At 45.0% G+C, this 21,239-nt stretch overlaps 1 protein-coding gene across 2 annotated transcripts in view; it reads right to left on the bottom strand.

The window, feature by feature from the left end:
* LOC142761602 (monocarboxylate transporter 9-like) overlaps positions 1-21,239 on the bottom strand; it is a 62,828-nt gene that overhangs the window by 31,287 nt on the left and 10,302 nt on the right. The window contains exon 1 of one of the 2 annotated variants that reach the window (XM_075890629.1): positions 4,446-4,542. The exons of the other annotated variant lie outside the window; for it this stretch is intronic. The gene's annotated coding sequence lies outside the window, so the exon portion shown is untranslated. Of the gene's footprint in view, positions 1-4,445; positions 4,543-21,239 lie in introns of those variants that run through there. 2 annotated transcript variants of the gene reach the window in all.

Below are 21,239 nucleotides of genomic sequence, written 5' to 3'. Positions count from 1 at the left end.
TTCTTCTAGCGTTTGACAACCGGCTATTAGAGATCGGACGGCGTTAACAAGCATCCTAAGCATGGGGAAATTTGGGCATTATCGTTGACTGAAGCCATTTCTGACGCCCTGTTTAAAATATTTTCTAGTGCAGACATGGCCTTGGTGAAAGCCGGTTCCGACGTTTTCTGAGGTGCGACCTTAAAGGAGGTTGTGCCCGACAGCTTTGATAAAAGCGCCAGCCATGATGTTACTGAAATGCCGAAATTACCCCTTCCTCCGTCGCTTCGATCCACTCTGACTGTACCATTCTTCGGTCGTGCAGGTGCATCTTCAGTCATGTCGTTGGGTACTATGACCAGGCGTCTTTTCTCTTGATGCAACTTTTTTAGCTTTCTCTTTCAGGACCTTCCATTTTTTTCAGCTTAATACACTCTTTGTCTGTTGCCAAGGGTTCGCCGTTACAGTTAGGGTAGCGATATGTCGCACTGTCACTAAATTTTACGCTGTGATTTGCGCCACACTGAGCACAGGCCAGAACACTTGTGCAGAAACCCTGTTCATGTCCACGCTTAAGGCATTTGTGGCATTGTAGAGTCTTCGGTATGAATGGTCGGAACGGTACCACCGGCCTCACTGTTATTATGTAGCTTTTCATACCCGAAAACCATCTTCACACTTTGAAGAGCCAAACCTTCGAGCACTGATGACTCTGCACGGTGACAAGCAAATGACCATACTTTTCAAAATGTCGTCTGAAAGTTCTAGGCTTACGTCCGATATAACGCCAGCTGCTGCATTAGTGCCCTGTGGAACAAAAGCCCGCTCGTTGACGTTACATAACTAAGATAGATCTAGCAGGGTTCACAATATTCTGATCTGTTGTGTCTACGCCAATGATATTTTTTTCTGGGATTCACTCGAACTTCTTGAATCAGGCCCCACCGTGGTGGTCTAGTGGCTAAGGTACTCGGCTGCTGACCCGCAGGTCGCGGGTTCATATCCCGGCTGCGGCGGCTGCATTTCCGATGGAGGCGGAAATGTTGTAGGCCCTTGTGCTCAGATTTGGGTGCACGTTAAAGAACCCAAGGTGGTCGAAATTTCCGGAGCCCTCCACTACGGCGTCTCTCATAATCATATAGTGGTTTTAGGACGTTAAATCCCACATATCAATCAATCAATCAATCAATCAATTGAACTTCTTGAATCAGACCAGGGGTAAGTTGGAAGAAAAATTCATCAAGCTTTTGTTTAGGTATCGAAAGCATTAATTGCTTTCTATTGCATTCAATAAGTAACAGATATCTAGACGAAAGCGTAAGCTAAGGACACATTCGTGAGAGAAACGTGGGGAAGTAATCAGCCCCACTTTTTATTTCTATATTTCGACGTTGCGCCACGTCACGTCTGTCATACCGGGCTATCTACCTGATGCTCCACATTGCTCTCCATAAAACTGGCAGCTGTAACTTTGTCAATGCTTTATACACGCACTTCGCTGTTCTCGTTTCATTTGACACCAAGAGTACACTATCGCCCCGTAATGTTAGCGCATATCCACTCAGCCCCTACAGGTTGTGTGTAGTATGCAGATATTCTTAAGGAACCACGGGTACTTGAAAGTTCGGAGCCCCCCAACAACAGCGTCTCTCAATGATATAGTTGTTTCGGGACGATAAACCTCAACAGTTATTATTTGAGTTGGATATGCATGCCACGTAACTGACAGTCAGCGTCAGCTGAGGAAAGGCCAGGATACACATCGAAATCTTTGTAGGACATTGTGTGGTTTAAATTAGTGAAAGGCGCACCGGCTGTTGTAGTAGGCGATTTAAATATAGACATAACGGATGCTTACAAACGTGCTATGAAGGCCCTTAACAATTAGAGCAGGTGGCACAGAGTAAATGAAGCTTAGCGCTTGTGGTGATATGCGATGCCACTGGGGTAAAATGTAGACTTACCGGCTGCGAAGCCCCGGCCTTACCACTGGGAGTTTCTCACGAGCACACCAGATAGCGTTCACTTATGTTGACTATACCAACTGTAATCATAAAGCACTAAATAGCATATGGCGTAAGCGAAAAAAGTTACTTACTGCAAGCGACACTAAAACTGAACGTGGCAGTGATCTGGTCAAAATTTCGCAGAAAGTTTCCCGCAACACACTGATGCGACGTGCTGGCGCAAAACGGTAGACGAAAAAGCTGCACCGGCGCGGTTGGGTTGGCACCATGGTATTGCACACCACTTAAGCTATCAGGAGTGCCAGCGCATTCCGATGGTGTTCACCCGAACTACATCTGCTTTTCTTAGTAAAAACAATTACGTAGCTTTACAGATATTTTTTTATTTCAGCTGTACAATTTGCAAGATATTTTCCGCCTGCAATATTGCAGTTTGTTGAAAGTCAATCCCCGCACCCCACCCTGGCAAAGAGCCTTTTTACGCGGAAATAAAAAGAGCGCATCTGCGGGAACAAAATCGTCGGGCCACTCACGCTGAAGTACACAAGAACAGCCCGCAGAGCACATGTCTCTCCTATATAGTGAAATATGCGTGGTGGGTGCACGTTAGAACATGAACTAAAAGCCACGTTTTTTAAACGTGCCGTGGGGTCACACGGCATTACTTTGAGTTGCGTGCCGCTTAGCAGTACTTTAATTGTGGAATCGAGAATGTCCAAAACATATACGTCTTCTCAAACACGCTTTTTATCATATTATTGACTAATCGAGCCTATTAGGATCTATGTGCTAAATAGTCACAGAGAAAACATATGGAACTAATTATAAATTATATATCGTAATTGCCTTGTTGCAAAACCTGCCCAGAAGACCAAAAAATATGGAAACAAAATGTTTGTTTTGTGCCTGCAATTACTTTTTTTTTCTGAAGCAATAAACACCTAAACATGACAAGAGACTATTATTGTGATAGTAATTGAAAAAAAAATAAATATACTTTCTTACATAGCAGAATAATGTTTTGTGCCACGCTGGAGAATTGCAGCCCTCCCGGGGAAGCACCACTGGCCACTTTGAGGTTTCCCAAATGCGGCCCGTGCTTATTTTAGCACAGTTATGAAACCTGACCGATTCCACCATAGGCCAAAACGTGCTAGAGAAATAGAGAAAGACAGATCGAATGAAGGGAAATGAAGCAAGGGCCGGGAGGCCAACTAGCCCATGCGTACTTATGAGGACGAAAAGACCTGTGTAACATTGAGAGATAATCATGAGTGCACGCATTCAGCAACACAAACACACAGGTCAGTGCATCAAAGTTCTGTTCATTCGCCTTGAATAACTGAAGAAGCTTGATAGATTGATTGATATGTGGGTTTTAACGTCCCAAAACTACCATTTTATTATGAAAGATGCCGTAGTAGAGGGCTCCGGAAATTTGGACCACCTGGGGTTCTTTAACGGGCACCCAAATCTGAGCACACGGGCCTACAACATTTCCGCCTCCATCGGAAATGCAGCCGCCGCAGCCGGGATTCGATCCCGCGACCTGCGGGTCAGCAGCCGAGTACCTTAGTCACTAGACCACCGCAGCGGGGCCTGAAGAAGGTCTCGAACGTTTTCTTTTGGAACGAGCTGTGAGGTAAATCTCCCAGGATCCTTCCTTGAGTAAAAGGTAATTTGTGAAGAGTTCGCAAGGCGCAAAAGAGACTTCGGTGATATTCGTAAAATTGCCGACAGCGGTACGGGAGGTTATCGAGAGCCTCTGCATAGTTGCAGTTATCGCATATCAGTGAAACTGCCGTAACAATGAGATAGCTGCTTAAGTCTGTGATGTTGCACCACTCGTATGGTGCCTTGAACTGTAGTGTCATGAGCAAATCAGCCTCACAAGGAGTGTAAGTCAAAACAATGGTGCAGGCGATCAGCCGACTTATATGTATAATACCTGCAGAGCTACATCTGACGCTTCGTCAGGGCGACTCACCCGTATCCAACTGCAAATTGAGAACACGATTTCTTGTTCACTTTTATCTCCCGGTTTCTCTACTGCCATTCGCTTATTGCTTGCCTCTCTCTAAAAACTCAAGCGATTGTAAACAGAATGAGGGCGAGTGTTCGGAAGCAAACTGCAGGCGGTTCAACACGTGAGATATAGAGGACTGATATTATCTCTCTATAGAAGGCTTAAGAACTTGCAAACTAATCGATATGCCAACGGGTGCGCAAATAATCTGAAAAGTCGTCTAAATGGGCTGAGTAAACTTCAGGAACCACAAACGGCACACACAAAGGTTGAAAAGTATTCACATACGTTGGCTCAAAAAAGGGGCTTTTAGGCACGGTATTTCCTCTTTTCATGTATATATATATGGGAAGTACATAAAGCGTTTCCGTTTAGGCATGCCCTTCTAATATCAAGGGTGCATTTCCAATTGACGAAAACTTTCAGAAGAGAGCAAAACAAAGAACGATAAATGACTGCTGGTGAGTACTCACGCCATTGGGTGTATCCAAGTAGCCAATAAACTCATTTTTTTTCCCACAGACCGCACCATCGAGCATGCATCGAGCCAACGTCGTCAGGACTTATAGCACTCCCACAAGTGGCAATAACGTTGGCGCCACTCGAAATAAGTTTTGGACGTCATCAATGGCAAAGTACTTTGCACCCGCCAGCGCCACACTGGCTGCGCGAATCGGCGGCAGTAAACTCGGGCATGACGTGACTTCTTTTCTGCGTCTTTTTTTTGTTAATGATCGACTTGTAAATTTCGTAATAAACCTTCCGCAGCCACTGGAAAGGCTGAACCATGCTCGATCCCATAAGCTGGTCGAGATAATTCTCTGGTGGGCGTGTTCGCTAGGTGATGTGTGGAAACGAGCGGCAGTGCAACGTCCTCGACGCGACGCGTACCGTCTCTCCGTTTCTATGTCGTTGCGTCGGCTCTGTTTCGTTCTTCTTTTTTTATGGGGAGTGCGTGTCTTGAGCCACTCAGAAACAGGCCGCGTATCAGCCCCGTTTTCTCGCCTTCTAGCACACGTGTAGTCGTGTTTTTTTTCATTATTATTTGCTGGCGACAACCGCTAGTTTGTCCTGGTTACAAGCGTTCAGGTGACCGAGGACTGGCGCTAGTGGATCGTGATTTTTCGATGGCAGTGATTTCACGTGCTCAACTGCCAAACTACGCTTCGCCATCCACTCTTCCGCACCGCGTTCCTTGAAGCGTCTTCGCACGCTTTCAGCACGTAACTCTAGAACGTCTTACGTGCACTACGCCTACCCACTCTTTCTTAACGAACTCACACCCTAAAGCTGCGTGGACAGCGCCACGGCAAATTACGACTCATAGTTGTGGCAGCACCGCAACCCCTCGGCATTCCAGAAAGCGACGACGGCATGCTTACGCGTTCATTTTCCTGTTTTAATGCTCTTTTTTTTTTCTTGGTAGGCACACCTCATTTTCATTCTACCGGAATCTGTTTACGTTGGCGCATGGATATCGTTCAGTACGCCGTTGCTTTGAGGAGGCCGCTGCCCTGCGGCGAGCGTAGACGAGCAACCACGATAATCTCGATAAGTGGCTCTAGCAGTCCTATCGAACGCCACACGAAATTGCTCTTGTGATGGCAGCAAAGTACCAGACCGAGGCGTGGTTACAGGAGTGAGCAACACGTTAGAAGTGCACCAACCAGCCACTCGTTACGTGACAGGCTAGGTAGTCAGAGCGATCCGAAGAGATAACAGCGCAGCTGATTGAAACCAATGCTTCTATAGCGGACTGCTTTCCTCTTCTTTTTGTTCAGGCACTGCCGTATCAAGTTCACCAGCAAAGCGCGCTTACAGTGGCCGCTGAATTCCTCAGAGCAGAAAAAAGCGAATAGAAGTGCACGACGCACTGAGGAAGAAGGCAAGGTGAAGGAAAGAATGCTAATCTGACTGTATCATGTTCGCGTGTGTACATTGTTACGTGGCAAACTGTCACATCGCAGATAATGAATCTCATTCACTAGCGAAAAAATCAGAGGTTGTCCACGAAGTGAATGATGATGAGTGGGACGAAGCGTCCGTCTGTTTGTCCGTACGCCTGGCTGTCCATCCGTGCTTCCATCTGTCCGTTCGTTCTTGCTTCTGTCCGTTCGCCTGTCTGTCTGCCTATCTATACGTCCGTCAACCCGTTCATATGTCAGTCTGTCTCTCCATCCGTCGGTCTGTCTGTCACTCACACTAGTGCCACCCGCTCAGGGATTCATAAAACTAGATGCACGGTTACGAGCTGGTCATAGACATGCATGGGCAGAGCCACAGCTTTAGGAGCTATATGCCCCTAAAGCGAGCCCGCGGCATTCGGTTCTTAGCTGCTTGCACGCTCATGGTCAGATATGGAGAACTCTTATGGCCTCAATCGCGAGTCAATGATGGTACGACTACACATCTCGTTTATACAAAATTTCGGATACTACGGATGATATGGAATCTGCGAGATTAGTATCTAAATTGCTTTGACACGCTAATCAGATAGGATACGGCTATTTTAGGCAACTTGTACTCAATATATATGCCATTAGCGCTTCCCTTTAGTTCAATGTTGCAGACACATCTTTGTTTCGATACCTTCTCTTCCCACAGGGCGCGGGTTCGAATCCCGGCTGCGGCGGCTGCATTTCCGATGGAGGCGGAAATGTTGTAGGCCCGTGTGCTCAGATTTGGGTGCACGTTAAAGAACCCCAGGTGGTCTAAATTTCCGGAGCCCTCCACTACGGCGTCTCTCATAATCATATGGTGGTTTTGGGACGTTAAACCCCACATATCAATCAATCAATACCTTCACTTCACCTATGTCCCACCTAATTGCATAATACGAACAAAAATAATTGTGCGAGATTTGTGAATGTACGAAAAGCTTGCTATTATAATGAACGAACTGTCACTTGTAAGCCTCCTCTTTCACAAAGAATAGAAATAGACACCGTGCACATTAATCTCTCGCTGTCTGCTCGTGTGCGCCACCAATAACTGATTACATTATTTCTAATGCTGGGAAGGTGTTATTACAAACAGGCGCACAACCACAGTAGTATATACCAAATTGAAGATGCTGTACTAAGTCCCCTTATATACGGCCAACCGCTTCATTTTATTAGGTCGTTGTTATTTTTTCCTTTGCGGTGGTATATGCAACAGTCCTCAACTTGAGCTCTGTTATGTGAGCCCAATACTAAATCAATGTTGTGGAGCCGTAAAAAAATTCGGCAGATCCCACGTGCCTAGGAATTCACGTTATGCGAAGCATGCGGAGGGAAGGTGACCGTGTTTATTGCGCCAAACGTCATGAAATCACGCTAAATACGTCTAAAAATGTTGCACGCACAGACATATATGTTGAAGAGTTGCAGATGTTTATATAACCAGTTGTTTGCACTTGCGCAATGATGCCAACTTGAACATGCGCATTAGCAACACCGGAAGCTGATATGAAGCGCTGATGCTCGCGAGGATGCAGGCCGTAGACACTGCTACATAAATCAAATTCAGCGCATGGCAACTGACCACAATTAACTTTAACCCGACGAGACGGCTGTATCAAAGGAGTACATATGTAATGTTTAAAAAACTGGGTAGGCAGCACTGTAACCCCATTGACGTTTCACGAAGATTAGCGTCTATTTGAAAAGTAGTTCCAATACCTGGCGTAGCTCTGTGGTAAAATGCTTCATTGCCACGCAGAATGCCTGGGTTCGATTCCAGCTGAGACTGAGAAATTTATTCTTTGCATTGGTCGGATCGACGCTACCGATTTCGGGTGTTTGTTACAGGGCCACTCACCAGGCTCCCGAAATACAAAAAAAGAGTGCAACATTTTTTTTTCTGATGTTTCTCGTCCTTCTAGGTGCACTACTGTGACGCAGACCGTAGTTCCCGTGACGTGTACATCGTACATGCTCTAGATTTGTTGACGTACGTGAAATATCTCATGTGATTTGTCTCCTGCACTGCTTTGCCATGCAGCTGCCCATCCGTTTTCTTTTACTTTGCATAAACATCGTGCACAATACCGATAAAACTTCATTTTTTGTATTTACAACTGTGCAAGCGGCAATAACAGCCTGCCGCCGAGAAGCGCGATATCCTGATGGGCTCTAGCGTTTAGCGCTGATATTGTTCACGTGCATTAAAGAACTAAGGGGCGAGGAAGATGCATCGTGTGTATGAAGGAGAGGAGAAAATCACCCCCTCGTCTTTAAACGCGGGGTCGTGAGTGGTCCGTTAAGGGTTAAAATTGCCCCACGTGTGTCCTCGTCATTCCTGCATAGATACTAAGTGTCAATCACCAGTGGCACACACGCATAGCACCGGCACACACACCACCCACCCACCCCCGTAAGTGTGTGACACTTTCTGGCAGGAAGTGTTTGACGACGTACGTGACGGGATTATAGTATAATTCATGTCTGGACCAGCGCATCATATTTGTCAAACCATCTTACCCTCCCATGCTAAATTTGGTTCACGCACAGTTAAGAGGTGACCACGAGAGTACCGAAACTTAAGCGGCTAGATAGATACGCTGAAAGTCGCCGAAGTAAAAAAAAAGCCTGGCCAGCGCTGAAGGTGCATGCACAGTCACAGTGAAGGCTAATGATATGTGGGGTTTAACGTCCCAAAATCACCATATGATGAGAGACGCCGTGGCGGAGGGCTCCGGAAATTTCGACCACCTGGAGTTCTTTAACATGCACCTAAATCTGAGCTCATGGGCCTAGAACATTTCCGCCTCCTCCGGAAATGCAGCCACCGCAGCCAGGATTCAATCCCGCAGCCTGCGGGTCAGCAGCCGAGTACATTTGCCACTAAACCACCGCGGCGGGGCACAGCGAAAGCTAGAACAGCGGCCTTCCAGATAGTTTTTTGAACACTGATTGGATAACTGCTTCAAGCACACTTGCTTGATATCCTCTACGGCATTATTAATAAAAAAAATTGCTGTAGTAGGCTGGCACTCACTATGCTATTTTTCGTCATTCTTATGAAGAGCGTGGTATCCGCTTAAACTTGCAAAGAATTTTTCGCCAATTCATGCAGTGGCTGATGACGATGAGGAATCCTGCCTGAAGTGGGTATGCGTCACAGCTAATCGGTGAACAGGAACAAGCTTTTGCAATAAGTTGAAGCATTGGACGACCCATTCGTTCCACTATTCGCATTGTGCGACGACTGGTTGTTTTTGCGCTGTCTTAAAGCGCTTTATAAGCTGTAATAACATGATCGCTTTCCCGACATCAAGTCTGCCTAAGGCAAGTTTACGAAAAAGCGCCAAGCACTGGCGTGGCTCAGTGGTATAATACTGGGCTGAGACCCAGCAGACTCGGGATCGAGACAAACTGTGTCATTGGTACTAGGTTTTTTTTTTATTTCGTGCGTTGTGATTACGCTCATCCGCGGCGGTGGTGGATAAATAATTACGGCAGCGCGTGACCCAAGTTTTTGTCTCATAAGAGCTTTCATGGTAAAACGGGCAAAATATTAGCTTCTAAAGTCGATCCACTGTTTCTGCAAAAACTAGTTTTGTGTTTGGTGTTGATATTGGTAAGGGGCATGACGAAGAATCGTAAGGACACAATAAATCACGCGCCAAGCCACTAGTGACTCTGCAGTGGTCTAAACAGACTAGCTCATCAGGCCACTGAAATACCTGCTTGTGTATCGCTTCCAAATCAAGGTTTAGAAAAATGAAATTGTTCCTGCGATGAAGACGTAGGCCAAGGCAGTGCAAAAGAGGCTTTTCCACATTGGCCACAGTTGAAGAGGGGTGAAAGATAAATCCTGGGGCGTTCGGAGTAATTTTGTTCTGGGGCGTTCGGAGGCTTTGGGGCGTTCGGAGGCGTTCGGAGGCTTTGTGTATATAATGGCTAATTTTGGCAATTGGTGGTCGCTGTGAAGGCATACGCGTAAAGATGGTAACGGCCCCCGAAAAGTTCACGCATGGAAACGTTCACGGTGCGAGGTGGGGGGGGGGACTGCCCCTTTTGCAAACATCGCACACGTCATTTATGACGTGTGCGATGTTTAATGGCTGTGTGCTTATGTAACCTGCAACTATTTGCAGGGACACACTGAGGCTGCTGCTACCTAAATCAGGAGGGTGGTTCACATCTTTGAGCCAATCGCAGTCAATATGCTTAGGAAAGCCTCACAAATGGCTCATTTTCGAGTAAGAGCTCAGTGGCAATCTTCCGTAGGGGTGAAGACCAAGGTTGACAGATCTAAAAAGATGGGTTGAAGATAAGGTCTCTAGCATTTGAGGCGGCCTTCTTCAACATCTTAACCTGACCCAGTGCCAGTGTCATTGCTCTGCATGAGCAGTAGAGTCGTGGGCATACCTAAAGTCGGGACACCGTATTTCAATCCTCATTACCTATTTTTACTTTTAATTGATTGCTGCAGAGAGTGAATGGCGCTATGCTGTGTAACAGGATGGTCAAAAGCTGAAAGAAGCGTCACCTGTAATCTAAATTCACCCTAGTTATGGCAAGCCGGAGGGCAGTACGGTGCACTCTTAGAAAAAAAAACACACGAGGGTGTGGTCGGTGGTTCACGCAGCGCTAATTGCTTGCGAGATGTGTAAATGTGACACGTGCGCATATTTTCATGTTGGTGGTGCGCGCCCCGCGTCGTCTGCTACTTCTTCGCTAGTGCTCCGCGTGTGCTAGCTGTTTCCGCATTTCATTTTCGCAGTGTGAAGCAACTTGTACAAAGTCCACGCAAAAGGACGAAGCACGAGAAAAAAAGGACACGGTACGAGTGCTGTTTAACAACTGAAGTTTAATGAAATGAAAATAACACGACAAAAACTGACGCATGCATGCACAGAAAAAAATTTGATGTCAAAGATACAAGCTATATGCTCCGCTTGTTTAGTAGATAAATATTTTATGGCCGGAAAGGTAAGGTTAGTGTATGCTCCTATCGGACGTCAACTGCAAGGTTGCCTGTCGTGGCTAGTTTGTGTCAAATTGGTTACTATTTGACCTTTCTTTGGCGAGAAAAATTTCTAGTTGGCGCCATAGTTAGATTGGCGCTACTTTGAAACTTCAGATTTTGCGCATTAGGTACCTGGTGGCCACATTTTACTTTTTACAGCCAAAATGCATTGTGTTTAAATTTTATATTGGTCTAGCTATGAATGTGCGCAACGTCCACCAACCAGTACCATGTGTATATCGAGATAACCTGGCGCAACGCCTGGCACACTTGGAGATACAGAGTGGCGAAGTTGCGCGCATGTTGTAAAACGCATAACCAGCATGGTGCCCCAGCTGCCTTCCATCTATGCTCTTGCTGCGCGCAAGTTTTTACGAGTCATTTCGATGCGCAGTGCACGTTCTAGAGCAAATTTCAAAAAATAAAGAGAGATCTGCGGACAAATAAGGCTGCCTTATTCGATCTAACTAGATTTCATTTTACCAAATTATGCGGGTGTTATGTAAGCTCAAAAATCTAGTTTCGTTTGCAGCATCAAGGACAATCTGATTCAGCGTTTGATGTCCCCGCTGACTTCCTGGCTGCAATATTCTTCTATAATTTTGTGTCTGACAAAAGCTTTTATCTTTTCTATATAGAATATATACAGGCATAACGACTAAAATAATTTGTTCATTAAATTTAGTTGACCCCTATCAGATGGTTTTTATGGTCATACCTATTGAAAGTGGCGCTGTTTGTTCATTAAGAATAAAGACTCTGCTTACAAGTTTACTCCCGCTCTGTTTGTCTACAAATGTCTCAAACATTTTGAACGACAAAACTACTTTTGAATAGAGTGCTGACTACTTTTGAAGTTCATTCAATGGCAACTAGACCACCGCGGTGAGACGCTGGACCTTTGATTCTCATTTTATTTTTCTTCGCAACCTGCTAATACACATTTGACAACGTCATATCCGTGACAGAAAAATCCGTGGTAGACGCCGGCATAAAACACTTTCGTGTTAAAAAAATTTTACGAGTGAGCAGTCTAAAACGTGTGGACAGATGTTCAATGATGCTGTGATGTGCAGGAAACTTTCGCATGCGAGCCACCACATGCGCTAAACTGCCTTCTGCTACAAAACAATATGCATGTGTCCGGATGGGCATGCTGCTTGAGTGAAGAAAAGACCGCTTGCACCTTTAGAACTTTCTCGTAGTGACTGCAATTGTTACTCAACCCAGCTGCATAGCACTCCATTGTATTATACTAAAATTTGTGAAAATAGGGCAGCGCGAGTGCTAGGTAGAATTGCAGAACGCGGTGGCACTGGCAAGCATGCCGGAAAGGCAGCGCGGGGCCTAGAACCAGTGTCGGATCCAGCCGCCCGTTTTAAGGGGCAGTCACTTAAATTAACAACTAAAAGGTGGGTGTGGTCATTACTTTTTGTTTTTACTAGCACAATGACCCTGTAATAGCATGAATACTGTTAACGTGTGCTCACAGTGGTTCCACTAATTAGTCCCAGCAGGTGATAGCAGGTGGATGGCAAGCACTGAAGAGAGTGAAAGGAGGTGCTGATAGGATTTAGGGGGGGGGGTTTCAATGACCTCTACCGCCCCCCTCTGGATTTGCCAAGGCCCGGAACCGGACGTTCATGCAGGCACACGCTGCAACCCCTTATCTTTTCTCTGCCTGAGCCATGATTTTGATGACATCAAGTGAAATGTGGGGTTTAAAGTCCCAAGATCATGATATGATTATGAGACACCGTAGCGTAGGGCTCCGGAAAATTAGAACGCTTAGGGTTCTTAAACGTGCACCCAAATCTGAGCATGCGAGCCTACAGCATTTCCGCCTCCGTTGGAAACGCAGCCGTCGCAGCTGGGATTCGATGCCACGACCTGTGGGTCAACAGCCGAGCACCTTGACCTCTAGACCACCGCGGCGGGGTTGCCATGATTTTGCTACCCATCTTCAGTAGCGTAAATGTTAAGACAAAAAAAAATGGACTAAAAGATAACTTGAAACCGGTAAGGACCTAGAGGGACCATCGGTAAGTTATTTTTTCGCGCACTTTCTTGTCTTCACATTTACCTTAACGTTACTACCAATAACGGTCTGAATAATTTAGTAGATTTTTCAGTTCTCATTAGTACTGTATCTAGCAAAAAAACCATCAAACTTTTATAGAGGGTAATAATTCCCAAGAGAATAAAATACATTAAAGAATCAACGATTGTAAGCTAGTCGCACACTCCACTAACTGTTTAAATATTGGCCGCGTCACGGTGGTCTAGTGGCTAAGGTACTCGGCAGCTGACCCTCAGGTCACGGGATTGAAACCTGTCTGCGGTGGCTAGATTTTCGACGGAGGTGAAATTGCTGTAGGCCAGTGTGATAAGATTTGGGTGCACATCAACAAATCCCCGGTGGTCGAAATTTCCGTAGCCATCCACTATGGCGTCTCAAACTATCATGTAGTGGTTTTGGGACGTTCAACCCCATATATCAATCAATAGTTGAATATTGCTGCGTAAAATGTCAATCCACAATTTCAAGTTTCGATATATATATATATATATATATATATATATATATATATATATATATATATATATATATATATATATATGTATATACAACGTTAGAAGAGTAATATCGCCCCGCCGCGGTGGTCTAGTGGCTAAGGTACTCGGCTGCTGAACCGCAGGTCGCGGGTTCAAATTTCGGCTGCGGCGGCTGCATTTCCGATGGAGGCAGAAATGTTGTAGGCCCGTGTGCTCAGATTTGGGTGCACGTTAAAGAACCCCAGGTGGTCGAAATTTCCAGAGTCCTCCACTACGGCGTCTCTCATAATTATATGGTGGTTTTGGGACGTTAAACCCCACATATCTATCTAACAACGGCTACACAAGCTTTTCAATAGGTTGTTTCAACCAAATCAGTGGTGAACACTTTAAAGTGCCCAGGAACTTCTTGTTTTCCCTTCGTAGTAGCAATGGCTAGACCTACTTTTCAGTCAGTTGTTTTCACTGTGCCAACTGTACTACTACTACTACTACTACTACTACTACTACTACTACTACTACTACTACTACTACTACCACTACCACTACCACTACCACTACTACTACTACTACTACTACTACTACTACTACTACTACTACTACTACTACTACTACTACTACTACTACTACTACTACTACTACTACTACTACTACTACAACTACTACTACAACTACTACTACTACTACTACTACTACTACTACTACTACTACTACTACTACTACTACTACTACTACTACTACTACTACTACTACTACTACTACTACTACTACTACTACTACTACTACTACTACTACTACTACTACTACTACTACTACTACTACTACTACTACTACTACTACTACTACTACTACTACTACTACTACTACTACTACTACTACTACTACTACTACTACTACTACTACTACTACTACTACTACTACTACTACTACTACTACTACTACTACTACTACTACTACTACTACTACTACTACTACTACTACTACTACTACTACTACTACTACTACTACTACTACTACTACTACTACTACTACTACTACTACTACTACTACTACTACTACTACTACTACTACTACTACTACTACTACTACTACTACTACTACTACTACTACTACTATTCATTGGGGACGCAGGGCTTAAGGAGCTTCACCCGTAAAAAACAACCAGGCATCATACGATGCAGATAGCGTAAAGAGCCAACCCATTACACAATCATCTTGTTCTTGATCACCTATTAACTATGGCGCATACCCACTTCAGGCGTAATTCTGAACAACTGGCACATGAACATTTGGCACGAAATTTCTTGCAAGTGTTAAGCGGATACCACTTTTCTCAGAAGGACGAAGGATAGCATAGGAAATGCTGGCCTACTACTCAGAAATAATTTTTATTAATGCCTAGTGGGTACCCAGCAAGTGTGTGTTACCCATTGAGTGTTAAGAAAAAAGCCCTGAAAGGCGATTGCCGTCGGCGCAGCCTGACGGCAATCGACGCGAAATGCGACGTGCTGCATTTCACGCCGACGTCATAGAGTACCGTTACTATATACCGGTCCGTTACCGAGACAACACTGCGGCTCCTTCTTTTCGTGACAGAGAGATGTCGGACGCGGTGAAACGTGCATGCGTCAAAGCAACGCAGCGCCGCACACGCCTGCGAGTGTATGGCACGACCAGCGCCTGGCGTGGCAACGCAGGCCTGACACGACGAAATGAACGCCGGCGAGCACGCGCTCCGCGTCATGTCGAAATGTATTGGCTCCTTGACCGTGGCATGTAGTTATGTTCTCACATGGCACGCATTTCATGATTATAATGTTTGCACCAGCGACATTCCTTCGTCATCCATTGGCGTCACGTACTACCAAATTTGGCATACGTGAAGGTAGCAAAACCACCGCGAGTGCATCATTAGCTAGCATGTAGTCATGTTGTTACATGACACGCATCTCATGTTTGTCATATTTGCAACAGTATCATACCTTCGTTATTCATTCACGTCCCGTAATACCAAATTTGATATATATGAAGCTAGCGAAATGGCTGCCAGCGCAACATGAGCGTGGCATGTAGTCATGTTTTTACATGACATGTAAGTCATAATTGTTATGTTATGGTATGTCGCTTGTCTTTGCCATGCAATCAAGTCATACTATGCCAGTTTTGCAACATGCCATGTAAACGAAACCACCGCAAGAGTTGCAGGACAATAAAATATAAATAATGACATTCATACATCCATGTCATGATATTTATGTTATGACTAGACAAAATCACACAGTCATGTTATGCCGTACCAAGTTTTGTATTGATAGCATTATCAAAACGGTCAGGAGAGCTATAAGTCGTAGGTGGCTAGATAGATAGATACGCGCTAAGTCGCCTAAGTTCGCCAAGGAATGCTTCGCATTTAAAAAAACTAAATGTGGTAAAAGACCCGACTAGCATACCGCTTGGCATGAGATCGTCTACCAGACTAGTATCTGTCTAGTTTGTGCCTGGAACTTAAGCAGCACAATTAACCGCAAAAGTGGGTGGGAGTTTTTAACATTTTGGTATGTTTTTGTCGGCTGAGATTCATTGCTTTTATTAGTGCGGAATAGATGCTGAATTGCAGTGGGTCATCATTTTCAATTAGATGTACCAATTGTTTTTTTATTTGAAAGACAAATATTTGTTCCGCGATTTTCTCTTCATTGTCGCGAAAATGCTCATGTGCTCTTCGTATGGAAACATGTCTTAGTGAGAGCGCTGAAGAAAACCGTTCACAACGAGTATGGTTTTTAGTTATTGGCGTGTTGGCAGTATTTAAGCGTAGAAAAAAAGGGGTACACAACGACGCTAGCCAGTATTTCTGATATCGTACAGCGGATGAGTGAAACAAGCGTGAGACTATAGGAGATGATTGCCGAGCAGTGAAAAACAACGCTCATATAGAAAGCGTAACGTATACAATTGTTACAAAGTTTCAGGGGCGCTACATTAAAGTGCATTGATTATTGCAATTCTGTTCATATAAATGGCAATGCTATGTATGTGTACTGCAATGCTATTATTTGTTATTTACCATTATGGTTGCTTAATTAAAGAGCATGTTTGGTCGCCGATTCTAGCAATAGCCTAATCATGTCAGTCACAATTAAGTCAAATGCGAAGAGAAAAAAAAAATCAAATCGAACGTCAAGAAGACCTCTGTCTCCTTTCTGTGTGACCTGCAGCGTTTAAGCTCTTGCCGTGCGTAGTTAAAGGGGCAACAGTCCAAGGTTACGTACGAAACACTTTTCTTTTTATGAAAGAGGGAATTTCCTGTAAGTACCACTGTGATCGAGCCAGCTGGAAAAAAATTGCAAGGATGAAAAAAAATACCAAGCGAGGAACTAAACAAATTTATTAAACTTCTTGTTTATTTCAACAATATTTTTAACAACACTACTATTGTGTTCTAGGTTTGGGAAACCTATTATGGATTTCATGGTATAAGTAATAAAGAAATGTGAACGAATAATTCCCAATAAAATTTGTTAATAGAACTGGTCACGTACGCCAAGGCAATGAATTCTTACTCATTGTCTTGGCGTGCGCTTTCATTGAATAAATATACCACTGTGCCCATTGGCCACACGTAAAGATGCGAAGTCTGGCTTTAAAAAAGAAATAGCCCCCGAATAAATGCTGACCGGGATGACAACCTTGGACGTAGGTATCACAGCGCGCAATCAGCACCCACACAATTTGAAGTATTTTGTTTATCCAGTAGATTTTCCCCTTTCTATGCCATCGCGATTTCAAAGTTATAACTTGATTTGCAGAGCATGCGGGCGAATGATTTTACGCAAGTGATTGTTCGGTAGGTCTTTGTTCAGTCTCACGAAGCTCACAGGCCTTCTGTGTGAAAAAATTAACAAATAAGATTTTTTATAGGAGACACCGCAGAATAAACAGCTCTTCTTACTTTAGTTAAGGCATGAGAATTGTTAATGAGTATTGTACCTGTGTAATCGTTCGCTGAGGCAATCATTCCAGCTACTTTGAAATGTAGCTGCTCCTCTGGCTAATTCTCGTGAGTTATAATTAAAGTTCAACGCATAAAAAAAAAGAACCAAAAGACGTCATTCGTTAAAGAGGTGATTGGATACGACAAGTTTTTCACCTACTACCCCAACCACGCAACATTTGACTTGATATGCGCACACATTGCGCAATCATTTGCGAAGCGACGCGGCTCTGTCTTCATGCGACTGTACTTCCTTAAGCGAAAGCCGTCGGCTGCATTCATTGTGTACTGGTCCTTGCTCTGGCATGGTTTCAGCTCCAAACAGATTGCAAACAAGGAGTTCTTTTGTTTGCGGCCCCATTGGCGTGTTCGACGTCGTGATATCTTCGGGAACGCGTTTCTTTTACTCGCCTTACAAGTGACAAGGCCGCCGGGTTTCGGGAACAGTCGTACCGCTCTGCAAAATACATCCGGAAATGCTACGTTGCAGATCGGCCCAGTCATTCCTTCGGCGTCTTTATTGTCTAACTGCTCCACGAGGTGTGGCGCCGCGATTGCGTATATGCTGTTTTATACAAGTGGGCATGCTTCTTTGGAAAACATACAGGCGTCCTGTCTATTTTCTTCACCCTGTACTTAAACGTTTTTTTTTTGTGCTGACTAGTTTCGTCGGTACTAAATGGGCAGCTAATACGTAAATGCTAGCAGAGTTTTGTGAACTCTAACGCACTTGAAAATAAAAATGGAACCACAGTATAGAAATGTTTTAAGGAGCTTAGGCTGTATAGTGACATGCTAAAGTCGTATGAAAACTATTATGTTTCTGCAGATGTGCGGGGAGCTGTACCTTGTTTGTGCTTGGGCTTCTGCTTTTATGAATCTTTAAGCCCCGTATTCTAGAACGTCTCTTCACTCAACGCTTCACCTTCACTTGAGAAAGCCGACGGGAGCGTCATCTCTAGGCACGGCCAGTCACTGCATATCAGCAATAATCTGCTGCGATTCTCAAGTAGCGCAGCGTCATTTTGAGCCGAGCTGTGGCGCAGCGCCTAACTCTGTCAAGTGAAGGATAAAAGTAAAGCCGAGGAGCGTTTGTGAATACGGGGGCAAGACTTTGTGAAGGCCAAGGGCTTCAGCAGGTATTTCTTAAAGGGAAGTCTGTAACTTATAAAAACTTTTCATAAGTATTTTTTAGGTTTTATTTGCCTATGAAATAAATTGTAAACAGCAAAAGGTAAGACGTTAATTACGAATATATACTGTCGTTCTCATTGTGGCGCTAGCTGAAACAGACTGCTGCTAGACACTACATGGCTCACTTGTTCATGATATTTCAATTTTACTTAAGCTTACTAATGGCGCATTACTCATATATTCAGGGCAAAATATTCTACTTAGTAGACGGTAACACGACAGATCATCGCATCATTTTGACACTTACAACAACAAAAAAAGACTGCGCTCCAAACGACACTCTAAATAATGCTCTCGAAAACTACTCAATCACGTACGACATGATGCTCTATGCATCGGTTACTGGTTGTAGAACCTGACTTATTAGCCTGTCTGCCTCAGCATTGCTACAACATGGCGAATAATGTGCGTCCCACAACGCAACACCGCTTGCCATCCATCACACGTCCATCAGCATGGAGAAGGAAATCGCACGCTCAACCAAGAAAGCGCCAGCTAAACCCACACAATCCACAGCAGACAAGTAGACAAGTAGAAGCTGCAGTGGCACACCAGTTCCGCCACTTCCACTTTGCAAAAATGAACTTCATACGCACAGTGTTGCGATTAATTCTGGCAGGCAAAGTGAGCGTTTGTGGGCAAGCTACAATATTTATTTAAAAAGACTCTGCGGAACTCTAAAGCCCTAAATTTGGTATAAATGGCGCAAACGTGCAAATGAACGTACATAGTAAATTTCATTGAGATTCATTGACATCGAAAAAATTCCGGAGTTGGCCTCTAGGAGAGTTTGTTTCGGAACAGTGTTCCCAGCCATGCACGGTATCATCCTCAGGTTGGAGGGTTCCCTGGTCTAGGAACCCTCTGGCTTCGATCGCCATATTGGCCTTGGCGACGGGCTGTCACTGGTCTAAATAAAAAAATATAAACAATGACGTGGTGCTAGCGCTGACAGCCAGCCAAAAAAAAAAGACCGTAGTTATGTCATATATGCATAGCGTTAGTCACAGCATGAAAAATGTGTCGAATAGGCATGGCGATAGCGTGGTTTTTTCGGCACCTAGAAAGCATGCTGGATTAGGCTCTAAGATTGGTGCAAGGCGCGGAATGAAGCAAGGGGAAATGGGCGACGAAAGTGGTCTATGAAATACCACATCAGTGCAGAAGGTCATATGTGAGATAAACGGGCCGATGTGTGAATACTAAGGAGAATGCCTTGTCAGTTAGAAATACAGGGGTGCACCATACACTCGCTCAATGCGATGCGTTCTTAAAATGTGAAGCTTTATTCAGAAAGATAAGAATTTTAGGAAAGAGTAGGACAGGAACTCTTGGAAGCATTTATTATAAAAAAAGGGTGTTCTTTGTGCAAGTGACACTTCGCTGAACCTACATAAGGCAGAGGGCGATTTGCTGTGCAGGGTTGCTTGACATGAGGTGCACACAAACTGCTTCACTTTTACTCCTTACGGCCTTTTCCTGTGGCGTTTGTAAAGAAAAAAAGCCAATATCAGGCTGTTCCAAAATTGAATAAACCAGCTGATAGCCCACCTGCAGTGGATGTGACAAGTGAATGACAGGCGAGCACCTCGCATCATGCGTGAAACGACGTTCGGCGCCTGCACCAAGGTCAAGAGGGACGGACGCGGTGAGCGACAATAGTGCGGCCGCGTGTCCGATAGTCGTCCCTCTCGATTGGGGCATGCATATATATACGTATGACTTGGTAAAGGCGACACACGTTTGCGTTGCCGCGATGGGACGTAGTGCGGGGTTTTGCTTATCTGGATGCTTCCTGGTCTTACTATATTCGTATTGTTCAGGGAAATGAAGTGTGTTTTTGTGCCACCTCGTGTCCCCTTCTTGCGTTCTTTCCGCTTGCTCCAACAACCCGAACCGGGCGACATCATCCGTGACAACGATCAACTGTGGGCAATCCAGCGGGCCCGAACAGCGGTGGAAAGGCTACGCCTCACCGCACAAAACGTCCCGGTGGCCTGAGCTCGGGCCGGTAACCTTGGAGTTTTTTTTTTTCAATACAGTTTTTTTGTTCATCCGTACGTCGGTGTTATTCACGTGTCATCCGTATTCAAGAACGCGATCAGTGTTCTTGACTGACACCTCGTCGGTTTCGCTGGTATTCCACTGCCAACGCTTGCGTTCGGCTTTCCTGGCTCGCGCCTCATCGGAGTTGGCGTCGCCATTCGCAAACGCGATCGGCTTCGCTAACCCTCTTAACGCCGGCGACTGCCTGGAAAAGTACGCCAACACTAGCGGCAAGCATGTCGCGACGGCGTCTCGCCCGTCTTCGCGATCGTGCGGTAAGCAGGGGCATCCTGTTTACATGGTCGGCGCTGCGAGATTCTCGAGGCGCGGTTTCTTTTCGCCGACAGACAGAGAGGGGGCGCCAGTGAGATATACCCATGGGAGAAGAGGGCTCGAACGTTGCGAGTGGTGGAGAGGGTGAAGCGAGAAAGAGCTGACCCGCTGCTTGCGCCGCAGGTGAGAGAGAGACGTCATCGTGCACTGCTAGGAGGGTGTGAGCTACTTACCAATGCTCCACCAC

Source organism: Rhipicephalus microplus, chromosome 3 (assembly GCF_043290135.1).
Source record: "Rhipicephalus microplus isolate Deutch F79 chromosome 3, USDA_Rmic, whole genome shotgun sequence".
NCBI lineage: Eukaryota > Metazoa > Arthropoda > Arachnida > Ixodida > Ixodidae > Rhipicephalus > Rhipicephalus microplus.
This window is presented reverse-complemented; position numbering and strand designations above follow the sequence as displayed.